We start from the raw sequence: 13,038 nt of genomic DNA, 5'->3' as shown, positions 1-13,038 counted from the left end.
AAAAGGACATTGAAGGTTTCAAAAATAAAAAATAAGCTCAACAAACAAAAAAACTAAAAAGACTTGACGAAAACCTTCAGTAAAAGGATTCATTATATCGATTGGAGTCAATTGATTGATCAATGTTATCGAATTAAATAATGAATTAACTTAGAAAAAAATGAAACGAAGTTGGAAAAGTTTCATACTGTTACCTACATTTTGTGGTGACAAAATGCAGGACAACAATATGTACCCCAAAATTGGCTAATTCAACATACTTTTGATAACAAATTACTCATTTTGCAAATGCTAAAAACTGAAGGACTCTCACTTAGGACTCAAGATGAATTACAATAATGACAATAAATCAATACCTTTTATACAACAAGATGAAACTCAAGAAAGGTCTTCAAGCAACTCTTCCATTCGAAGTTTCCAAGGGTGAGACAATAACATTCCCATAATTGTTACAAAGCAATCTGTATGCAAACTATAAAGGATATGAGAAGAAATCACAACAATAGATCCTTTACAAACAACTCATAACCCTTAGAAATGAGCCCTCAACCCATACTTATCCTTTTTCATTCAATTGCATCATAAATGCAAACAACCACTCCTTGGTTGAATTCAGCCTTCAAGGGCATTTTTGAGCTCCTCAAAAGTCTTCAAAAGATGATATAGTACCCCAAAAGTCATGGCTTGAGAATATCAACATAAAGACCCCTCACAAATGCAGTCATATCTCCAAAAAGGCTCCCAAAAGTCTTTGAAATGCAATAACTCTTCAACTGACTTCCCATCCCATCACTATGACTTTGGACAACTATAATAACCCTCAAAAATATCCATGTTTGACTTCTAAAAGGTAAAAATATCTTATTTTTTATCACTTGACACTTATTAATAATATTTTACATATAATTCATAATTCATACAATCTAATATATATTAACTATACTAATAATATTTATTAAGTGATAGGCTAATTCACTTTATAATATGATTAATCTAATTAATATACATTAGAAAGTAAATATAGATTATATAGTAAGCATTAATAAATGACAAAAATAATATTTATATTTTATTATTATTTTTAATAAATATCAATTAGATTAATAATATTATTAAGTGGATTAAAAAACCATTTAACAATATCACTAATACAATTGATATATGTTAAAACAAATAATATTATATAAATATTATAACAATAATAAAAGTGATAAAATAATAACATATTTACAATACTTTTAAAAGCTTAGGAAAGCATCCTAAGACATTAAATGTAATGCCCTCATTTTTCTCAGTATTAAAGTTTCAGGGATTAACCTATTATTGTGATCCTCGTAGGCTAATTATTGTGGATAGAGGTCTTTTGAGGCAGTTGCTTGGCTTGGGAGGGTCTTATCTTATCCACAATTCAGTAAGCTACAAGTTGGTCTACATTTGGCTCAGATCAAACTTCGTTTGGGCTTAGTTTTGTGTACTTACTATTTGTGGTAAGTTGGGTATTAATAGAGATGGACCCTTTCTATTTTTGGAAAGTGCATTTGGTCAAATGGAAAAATAATAGGTATGACTCCTATTTCAAATGACACATTTAAATGATGAGTTTTTTTGGAGTTATTATATTTTTAGTGGCCAAATTATTATTAATTTATTAAATGGCTTATTATAAAGTTATAATTTAACTTTATAATTTCACTTAAGTCGAGATTTGAGTTATCATTGGAAAGAATCATTTATTAATTAGTTAAGCCAAGTCCAGTGAAAGAATCTAATGGAAGCTTCTAATTAATTTTGTGTAGTGAAGCTTCCTGAGTAAACAACCAAAAGGGCATCTAGAGGTTATAAATACAAGCTCATTTGTTGAGAAAGGCATGCTTGGATATTTTCTTTTCTTTTGATGCCTTTGTGGCTTTTTTTGAGTTCTAATATTTTGTGGCCCTTGCTGAAGTATAAGGGTCATTGAGTCTGAGAAGTTCTAGGCAATTGTGCTTAAGTATACAATTGGCCAACATCTCCTATTGTATTTGTTGTAGCTAAGGAGAATAATTTTGATTATTATATACTTCTTGAAGCATCTGGCTAAGGGTTTGGAGGTTTAGAATTGAGCATTGATCCTGTAGTTGAGGTATTGTGGATCAATTTCTTAAAGTTTGCATCTTTCATTTTTGTCATTACTATTTCTTGGAAGAAAGTGTGTGAAATTCTAAGATGTGATTTGATTCAATGCTGATGTAAGTTGAAGTGAGAGATAAATATGGAGTAGTTCAGTTTTTTTTTTAGTTTAATGACATAGTAAATTTAAATGCAAATCTATCATTGCCATTGAATTGAGCTTGGTCATCATCAGTGTTGTTCAAAAATTGCCTAATCTTGGTGAATGTGAGCCTTGGAGTTCTTTTTAGTAGTATTGGCATTGTATGCTAAATGTTATGACATAATGTCAAAAGTAAGAAATTTAGCATTTGCTAGAGCTATAGCCAGGTAGGGCTATTACATTAAAAAGCTTTAAAACTTGGCAAATTCCAAATGTCATATTTGACATGAAAAGAAGATATCCACGTGCATGAGAAAATGGGACTTAGGAAATAAAACATTTTCCACAAAATGCAAAGCTTATTCATAAAGCTTCTAGGGTCTTTGGGTACAATAAAATGAGTATTTGATATTTCATTTTCAATTTTGAGGAAATGCGGAGCTCTATTGCCACCACTGCCATGAGAGTTTCAGTTGGAGTTCTATGCAAATTCGAACAGCCTTTCTGGGTGCTTTTTTGTGTGATTTTCACTCTTGTTGTAACCAATATCATTCGCTTCTATCAGTTTTTTACTTGCTGGGCTGCCATGGAGGGAAAAGAGGGTTTTAAACTGGAGATTTTTTGGGCATTTGTTGGCTTGAATACTAGGTCATTTCTGCATTTTTCTTGCTTTCATTGCTTCTGGGACCAAAATACCATTCTTCTCTTCCATTCTTTTCTATTGGGAGTTTGAAGGTCTTCTGCTAGTCACCGTGGAATGGAAGCCTTTAGCTTGGAAAAGCACCATTTTTCATGCATTTTTCTAGGTGTTCTTCATCTGCAAATATGTTGGTATGGCACTTTTTCTTGCTCATTTTCATCAGCATCTTAATATGCTATGCTTTGAGCTTCGGATGATCTTTTTTTCTTCTACAAAATCCAAGCTTTGTTTAGGCAAAGATGCTTTGAAAGAAATAAGAAAACTTATTTATTTCCTTTGATTGAATTTTTCCGCACTTGAATTTCCTAGAAAATGAGGGTTCTTCTGAACTCTCCATTTATTTCATTAAAATTTCATGGTATTGCAAAACCCCATATCCTCTGTGCATACAATGCCTTGATTTGAAACCAATATGTATCATTTCTCTACAAATTGTCCCCTAGAAAATGATCTACACTTTGTGGCACAATATCGCATCTAGATCTATGGAACAATAATTAGCATATCAATCATGCTTCAGTTCTCGTAACAGTAACACTTAAGATTTCTTTTGTTTCATAGCAGCTCATGTACCTTTTTCATGACTTCGTGGTTATTCTTGATATTGATAAGGCAACAGAGGTAATCATGATCACTCATGCACCTATTATTTTAACTTTGATTGCTTGATGCATGTGTCATGTCCCCATTTCGGAGGCAATTTGATTTAATTAATTTAATTAATTAAGTTGTCCAAAATAATGAATATTTTATGAGGATGACTAATTAATTATTTTAATTAAATAAATAAGTGATATTAAGTTAATTATTTATAAAGTTATCAAGTAAATAAATATTAAAAGGTAACTTTATATTTAACTAATTTAATAAAGTGACTTGAATTATAAAATATTTTATAAAGTCACTTAATAGATAAAATAAAATAATGTTCTAGAAGCTTCCGGAGAAAGTGGAGGAAAAAGAATAAATAGGCACCCCGGGCTTCATTCTAATCATCCAGATTTGTTGTTGTTGATGTTGATGTTTGTTGATGTGCATTGTGGAGCCTAGGGTTTCTACAATAGTCACAACTAGCCATTGAGAACGAAAACTTTCAATTGGTACGCAATTTTGAGGGTGTGAAATATCACTTGAATTATTGCAGCTGGGAGGAAGATACTTCAGTCTTCGACTTGTGCTATATTGAGAAAAAATATTTTTGGCCATTGAGAACGAAAAACTCTCAATTGGTACGCAATTTTGAGGGTGTGAAATATCACTTGAATTATTGCAGCTAGGAGGAAGATACTTCAGTCTTCTATTTGTGCTACACTGAGAAAAAATAAAGCAGTTCGAAAAAAGCAAGCTGAAAAAGCAATTCAAAAAAGCAGGCCGAAAAAGCAGGCCGAAAAAACAGGCCGAAAAAGCAGAACCGAAAAAGTAGGTCGAAAAAGCAGGGCCGAAAAAGCAGGTCCAAAAAAGCACAGAAAATTATTTCAGCCATCCACAATCAGGGGCGGCAGCTAGAGAGGCACGACTTGGCCACTTGAGGAGGTTATTTTCTGTTCAGTGGTATTGCAATACATCTATTCTCTAAGGCGACTTCATATGTCAGGTCTGATGTGTATTTTCATAGTTGCCTTTCACTATAGAGTGCTGTTGTAATTGTCATTTCGTAATCAAACCTATCATTCATTAATAGATACATCATTCATTTCTACATTCCTCACAATGGTATCAGCAATCCATGGCTTTAGTTGTATTTAATCATGCATGTGATTAGTGTATTGCTGTAGGGGAGTATTGAAGTTAGATATTTAGTGTTGCATTAGTTTTCATTGGCAGCTGTACGTGCATATTACTTCACCAGCAATCATCATATTTTGATATCTTTGTAAATGTCAAGGGTCTTGGCTAACTTAGTATGAATATTGTATTGGATACTCATTCTCAATTAAGGAGATACAATTGCTGGTCATTAATAGTTGTCTTTGAGCATTAATATATCATTTTTTTATCAGCCAGTTAGCTTGCATACCAACTGTTTGTTAAAATACCAGTTGGCTGTAGGTGATCATTTTCATGATTAGAACTCATATATGCATTCACTATTGCCAAAAATTAGTTGCATATTTATGTTAGGTCATTGTTTAGACAATTTGGAGTCTTTTGTAAGCATTCTCTTTGAGGCAAATCCAAACAAGAATCACTACAGCAATCTAAAAAGTTATATTGCAAAGTGTTTGACGAAATGTCAAACAACTGAAGTATAAAGATTTTTGGTGTTGGAAGAAGTTAGAACCTATTGGGGTTATTACAGTGGTATCAGAGCTATTGACCTGCCATTCTGTTGGGTAGATTGGACATTGAATCAATTAGTTAATCATGTTTACTTCAAGTACCCAGAAGCAGTGGGACAAGGATATGAAGAAGCTTAAACAAAATTTCAAAAGGTTGGATGAAAGTCAGAAAAGGATGAATGAATTGATGGTTTCCATGTTTAAGAGGACTACATCACAGAACAAAGACAAAGAGGAACAAGAGGTCTCTACAAGTGAGGTATCTAGAAACCTCTACAAGGAGTTTGCAGCAGTTGGTGACCAGCATATAGACGAATCTAGGGATGACAAAAATCAGACTAGCTTGGAGGAAGATGTTGGGCACACAATACTTCAGAAGGTAGTGGGAATGGATATTATGCAGATTGATAGTAACGGTCAACTTGATACTCAAGTTGAGACAATTGTATACAGGTCGTCAGAGGGTGATGGTTTAGTTCCAATAGGCAGTGATTACAACGTAGTGGATTCAGATGATGATTATGAGGATGTTGTTGTGCATGATGGTGAGATACTTGGTAGAGATGAGCAGACATTGAGCATTCATGACTTTGCTGAGAGAGAGTACCAGGCACAGATAGATGCTTCGTCACATGAGGTTGAGGCTGGTAGTACTTCACATGATTTGTCCAGCCAGCTAAAGGTGAGCGAAGATAGTATTGTGACTTCATTATCTCATCATGACAAAATGCGGGATATGATAGAGGATCACATCTGGATGATTCAATTACAAGGTAGACATAAGGGAGTTCAGGGAAAGTCTTCTTGCGTTGACTTACAAGTGATTAGGGAAGGAATGGGAACGATGAAGTTGAGTTATTTACATGTTCTATCAGATCGTGACCATCTTCTTAGCCTTATCGGAGACTATTCAGATGCCTTGAGGAGGAAGGAGGAGAAAGTTGACAGGCTTTCTCGCGAGCTTGAGGACACTCGAGCTTCTTTGGTGAATACTCCATTGGCATTACAGGACTGGGAGAGACATGGGGATAAGCATGGCATGGAGTTGAGTTTAGTTTCATCTTGCACTCCTGATACTCAGTTTTCTGCGGCAGGCGCATCATATGTGGTCGTTGATAATGTTGTGAGTTCATCTTGCATTCACATTCAGGATATAGGGAAAATGTCAGACAGGTATGTGGAGTTAGTTGGTATTAGTCATATTACTCAGGTGAGGAGTTTGCTTGAGTTACCAGCTGATTCTAGTTTACGGATATGGATTCGAGATTGTTATATTGGCGTTTGGGATTCAGTTGACTGGAGATCATTATCACTTTTTGGTAGCAGTGATTGTTTGGATGCTATCATGGATATGATTAGCAGATTGCACGGTGTTGTCTTTCCTTGTGCCAACAACTTGTCTGATGTTGGTATTAGTTTTTATACACCGGTGTTGGGCTTTGTTCATATATCCAATCGACCATTCTTGCTGGAATGTGTTGATGATCTTTCATATTTGGCAGTGTGTACAGATGAGTCCCAGGATCATATTGGCCTTGATGACATCCAAGAGGATGCAGTGGGTAGTTTTGAAGATTTAGCTTCCTTGGCAATTTCTTTTGGTACAGAGGAGTTGGACAGCAGTGCTATAGTTTTTGATACTCCGTATGTTGATATGAGCTTTGGAGTTGATTCGCAGGATATGGTTGGTAATACTCTAGAGACCAGTAACTTTGAGGATACTCCCTTAGACACTGTGTCAGAAGAGGTTTGTAGGAGACAGTCTAGCCAATGCCATCATGTGTCTAGTCAGTTGAGAGTTAGTGAACGAGACATTGCTATCGCTTGCCAGCATTTTGATGCTGCTCGTCAATTGTTAGCAATTTACGGATGGGGTTCTCCTACTAGTGATGAGCAGGGAGGCAGTTATTTTTCCTTGACAGAGATCCACTCTTTATGGGAGGCTATTCGGATTCTGAAACAGAATTATATGCAGTTGGTAGCCGACAGAGATTATCTTATGGAGTGGGGGAGTACAACATACGATGCATTATTAGCCAAGGAAGATGAGGTGAGTGAGCTTACTCAGCAGCTCGAGGTGACTTCTGAGATTCTTGAGAGTACACAGTTGGCTTTTGAGGAGTCACAGTTTCATTTGGCTAAGGTGACCATGGAGTTAGAGCGACTGCAGTCTTTACCTGATTCTGTACAGTCACAAGCTGTGGTGTCTGGTGATCCGAGGGAAGTTGAAGAGCCACAAGGGAATAAGACGAAACCAAAGATACCATGGACTCCGTCAACTGCCCCTTCTGGCTGTGAATAACACGTCCACTCCGTACTGCTGCAACTTTTATTAAACCCTTCCTCTTTGTTGCCTGTGCAGACCGTATCGTGTGCCTTCCTTGCCGCCGGTACCTTTCTGCTATATCTATGGTTCGACGTAATACTTTCTTCCTGCGCAGTCGTACAGTATAAACTTTCCTTCTTTTGGGTTCGTATTGTATGTTTTGTCCTTCAACTTCAGTCATATCCGCATTTTCTTCTTCGGCTTCTCTGTGTTGCTTCGAACATTCATTTCTTCCTTCGGCTTCTCCGTGTTCCTTCAGACATTCATTTCCTCCGTCGGCTTCTCTGTGTTTCTTCGAACAGTCATTTCCTCTTTCGGCTTTTCTGTGTTCCTTCGGACATTCATTTCCTTCTTCTTTCTTACCTTCGTCGATCCTTAGCATATTACAACTTGGAAAGAGCTCGTAATCCTCTATCTGTCAGTGGTAAAGACCATTTACTGAATCCAGATCGTCATCTCCTTCCAATCGTAAAACTCCCTCCTGATCCGGTTCCATAATTTGCCCCTTTTCATCCTCTTCTCCCTCAGAATCTGACGAGAGGGCTTCGTCCCCGACCATCTGAGTGTGCAGATCAATGACATACTTCCGGCCTTTGCTTTCGAGTGATAAAGTATTTTTCTTCCAATCGTGCTTTGCTTTTGCTTGTATCAGCCACCCTCGACCCAAAATAGCATCGTACCCCTTCCGCTTGAGAGGAATCACAACGAAGTCCAACAAGAATGGTTGTGTTCCGATTGTCACTGGTTGCGCTGTGAGTATTCCCAATGGCTTGATTCCATGTTGATCGGCCGTTAGCAACTGGAAGGTAGGTGGCCATAATGTCGGCCGGCCCAACTTCTTCCAAGTATCCTCTGGTAGCACATTGACACCGGATCCCCCGTCGACAATCGTGTCCGTTAGTACAGTCCCGAGAATGCCCATTTCAACAACCGTCGGATAGCATCCAGAGGAAAGAGCTAACAACATCGGATCTTCTGCACTTGTACCCCCCTGTTTGTTGTTGTCTTGCTCTACTGGTTGCTTAGCACTTGGGACTATATTTGTGAGGGCCGTACGGAGTTGAGGCATTGTGAGCAACAGATCATTTATCCTGACGGGTATCTCAGCTTGTAATATTTGCCGTACAATGTTCTGTTCTGCACAGTTTCGGACGGAAGTACTCGGCATATCCTTCAAGTGTGTTGTTTCTGCCTATGTTACTTTCTGGATCTCTGCCCTTGCTTCCTCCAGTCTCTTCTTTTCTTCCACTGGGTCAGGGTATAACTTCGCTTGCTTCCGAGTGATTGCCAGAACTTCTTCCTCGTCTGTCCCTACGGTAATCAAGTTTACACCGGACTTCGGGCACTTAGTATCATCATGGTCTCCAGGTCCACACCAACAACATAGCAACTTCGGTGTGTTCGTCGTTGTGCACTCCCAGGCGAAGTGACCCCACAGATTGCATGCGCGGCATTGAACAATTGGCCAACCATTCGCATCGTATTGAATTCGACTCCTTCCTCCATTGTTGTTGTTGCCACCATTGGTGTTATTGCTGTTGTTGTTTGGACCGCGCCGGTTGTTTCTGTATCCACCTGATGTGGCACCTTCCGTACCGGTGTTCCCGTTCCCTCCTGACGGGGATGCCTCCTGTGACACGAACACTTGCTGTGGTGTCCTTGTTTTTAAATTGAAAGGGCATTCCTTTAACGAGTGTCCGAGGATTTGGCAAATTTCACAAAATTGATCTTTCGAGCAGGATCCTTTCATATGGCCTTCTTTCTTACACTCCGTGCACCATAGATCATTACCCTTAGTCTCCTTGTTCATGTTTTTGAATTCCTTCATCATCCGCATCATGTCCTTCTGAAGAGCACGGTCTTTCTTGCTGCTTCCCTCGTTATCATCGCTGCTATCTTCTCCTCAGGATGCATCGTCGTTTGAATCGGACGAGCTGGTCTTCTTCTTCTTCTTTGTCTTCTGGTCACTTTCGAGGTTCATTGCCCGATTGTACGCTTCATTGTATGTGGATGGTGGCACGATCTTCATTTTCTTCCGCAGCTTCGGGTGAAGGCCTTCAATGAACCATCTTTTCTGGAGCCCATCTGCCGGTTTATTCTCCATTTTACTGATTAAGTCCTTCAACCTCCTGGCAAAGACCCGTACAGTTTCATTCTTCTTTTGTTTGGTATTGAATATCTCGGCTACAATTTCATTATCATCACGCAAAAGTTGAAATTCTGCGATGAACTCCTTAATGTTATCCCAACTATTTAATTTCTGTGGATCGGCATCAGTAAACCAATCAATGGCAACACCCCGTAGGGTAGCAGGAAATTGTCGGATCCATTCGTTTGTATCTGTTATACCATTTGCCCTCCAGATCGTTTCACATGTTTTACAATGTCGAATGGGATCAGCTGCTTCATCACCATCAAATTTAGGCAACTTTTCCTTCGGACCTGCCATTATTACTGTATGTTGGAGGTTTTGTTGTGTACCTGCGTTGTTTTGTACTCCCGCACTGTTTTGAGCACCCGCGCTGTTTTGAGCTCCCGCGCTGTTCTGCACAGCCGCGCTATTCTGGACACCCGCGCTGTTCTGAACACCCGTGCTGTTCTGCACACCCGCGCTGTTCTGCACACCCGTGTTGTTTGGTGAAGAAAAGGGTTTGTCAACCGAAGCTGTTCATTCCGGAAGTATATCCCGGACGAAGAGGTCACTCCACGCTCGTGCTCCCTCAGCACTCTGAGTCGTGCGAGTCGATCTCCTTCCGTCAGGATTCTCTTCCCGTGGCGTATGCAGGTTCAGAAACTCCTCCCTCACTTCTTCCACCAACACAAGCCGTTGTCGAGTCTCCTTCAACAATCCTTCCGCGCTCTTGTTTCCGTCGGCAATTTTCTGAAATCTCCTTCGACACTCTATCTGCTGAGCCAAAATTAAATTTTCTTGCGCAACGCGTATGTCATCTTTTTCCTTCAGCTTACTCTTATCTTTGTTCAACTGATTCAGCATTTAATTCATATCCGCCTGCCTGCGTACCAGGTCCATCGGGCAATGGCGCCAAATGTTTACCGTATGGATTAATTAAGCAACGCACACAAGAAATAGACATGAACACTGAACAGCAACAGTAGAACTATTATTATTATTCGCATATACCAACAGTACATTATGCTTCCATGATAAGATATCCTATATGATTACAATGCTTCCCGAAGTGGTTATAAATACTTTCCGAAGAACTTTCCCGAAGGAGTTCGTCGGCCACATACATTCGTTACATAAAAACCTTTCCGAAGGAATCCGTCGGCTGATACACAATTTCTTTCCCGAAGGGACCCGTTGACTAATACACAATTTCCTTTCCGAAGGGACCTGTCGACTGATACACAATTTCCTTTCCGAAGGGACCTGTCGGCCGATACACAATTTCTACCGACGACATTGGTCACTTCACTATTGTGACCCTCATGAGTTGACAATGGGATTTGACGGTCTCAGTTGTGGGTTATAGGCTTTTCAGCAGCCTATGCTATGTTTTGGCTCCAATTGAGGGACTTACTATTTATAGTAAGTCAAACTATTGGTTCCAATGAGCTCATTTGAGTTAGAGGAGTTAGGTAATGCTCTCAATTTTTCTTTCGGGCTTCTAGTTCAGGCTCCAAGAATCTTGGAAGGAGCATCTATTTATATTAATTCACCTCGTCAGGGTCATCGTCTTTCACCATCAAGATCACTTTGGTGTTGTCAGATTTTGATTATGATGCTTCTTTAGTTGTTTTCGTAAGACGGGTGAATTATTATTATCATTCATCTAAATACGCTGAGGTTGTTATTTTTGTTGGTATTGTTGGTCGGTCACCTCAGTATCATAGCTCATTGCAACCGGGATGAAAAGTTTTAAATCGTGGGAACAAGAAACAATGGCCTTGCATATCAGAATATTTAGTTATGGTGGAAAAGGTCATTTTTAGAGCCAAAAGCATTTAATAAATTATATTAATGCACTTTATATATTTTAATGTTGTGTAGAGAAAGCTTCTTAAGTGAAGTTCTTTTGGGAAACTGGTGCCATTTGGAGATTATAAATATGAAGACATTTGATGAGAAAAGCATCCAATTATTTGATTCTCTTATCTTTCTTTGCTGTCTTTGTGACACTTCTGAAGTTCTAAAATTTTGTGCCCTTGCTGAAGTATAAGGGTTTAGGATCTATAGCTGAAGTATTGTAGATTCAATTCTGAGATTGCTTGGCAAATTGTGTTGAGGCATACGATTTGTCATTTCTCCTACTGTATTAATTATTGCTAAGAAGAAGTTTAATTTTTCTTGCTACTGGAAGTTGTTCTAGAATTTATGAAGGTATTCACTGGAATTGTTATATCAAATTGTGTGCTGGTTAATTTGGAGTTGGTTGAGCATCAATTTATATCTATTGTTGGGTGTTATTTTCTATCTACACTTTGGGAGCAGCATTTCCAAATCTGCACTTGTATTTGCTTGTTGAAGAATTCTTTGTTGCAACTAATCTTTATTTCAGAGGGTTTCAAGGCATGTCTTACCTATAAGTTCATGGATTGTAACTTCTATTTTTTCTGGGTATTGTTTATTTAAATAATAGGGGATAGTTTATCAACTAGGTTGCTGGTATTTTGTGAAAATACTCAGTATCGAAGTTGATATTGAAATCTGAAATTTTTCAGCTGTATAGTCCCTATGTTATATCTAAATATTTGAGTTGAAATTATTATTGCAAAATCTTCTAGTTTCCTGGTATATTGTTGTATCAAAATTGTAAAACCTCAAGAACAAGAAAAAAGAAATCAATTCTTCAACACAGATTGTTTGAGAGTCAGTCGAGTTATTACAGTGGTATTAGAGCTTGGTTGCAAAGTGTTTAACGAAATGTCAAACAACTAAATTATAAAAGAATTTGGTGTTTGTTGAAGTTATAAACGGTTGGGGTTATTACACTAACTTCTCATTGTACTCCTTGTTGAATAAGTTGTGCCAAGAGCTTCCAAATATAATATCCACAAATTTGAACCTGATGTCCTTGTACGCATCACATTCTAACATGAAGTGTTGTTCCATTTCCACCTTCCCAGAGTTGCAAAATGTGTAAATTCTCTCTTCCCAAGACTCTTTTCGCCTCTTCCATCAACCGGTCTCACATTGGAGTTGATGAGAGTTGGTTCTAAGTTATGCACTATCAATATGTACTATTTGCCACCAAAGGTGCACACCAAGTTCAATATTCTTCCACGACAGCCACAAAATGTAATTCAGCGAATGCTGAAACTTGAGGAAGATTATTAGCAGCAATGTTCTATAAGGCTCAGGTTCAAATATTTTTGAAATATTATAAAGTGACTATAATATTTGTCCTTGAGTTACCCTTTTAAATTTATTAAAATAAAGTCATCCTAAAATTCACTTTGTTGGACAACTTGATTGAATCAATTAAAATAACCCCTACCACAGCCTGACATTAGCCTA

The 13,038-nt window shown here is 38.0% G+C and overlaps 1 protein-coding gene across 4 annotated transcripts in view; it reads right to left on the bottom strand.

Annotated features, from left to right (window-relative positions):
• Positions 1–13,038, bottom strand: part of LOC149548267 (uncharacterized) — a 312,683-nt gene that overhangs the window by 218,447 nt on the left and 81,198 nt on the right. The window lies entirely within an intron of this gene.

The sequence above is a fragment of the Cupressus sempervirens genome, chromosome 7 (assembly GCF_028749045.1).
Source record: "Cupressus sempervirens isolate cs-2001-9-10 chromosome 7, ASM2874904v1, whole genome shotgun sequence".
Taxonomy (NCBI): domain Eukaryota; kingdom Viridiplantae; phylum Streptophyta; class Pinopsida; order Cupressales; family Cupressaceae; genus Cupressus; species Cupressus sempervirens.
Note: the sequence above shows the minus strand (reverse complement) of the source record. Positions and strands in the feature narration are given on the sequence as shown.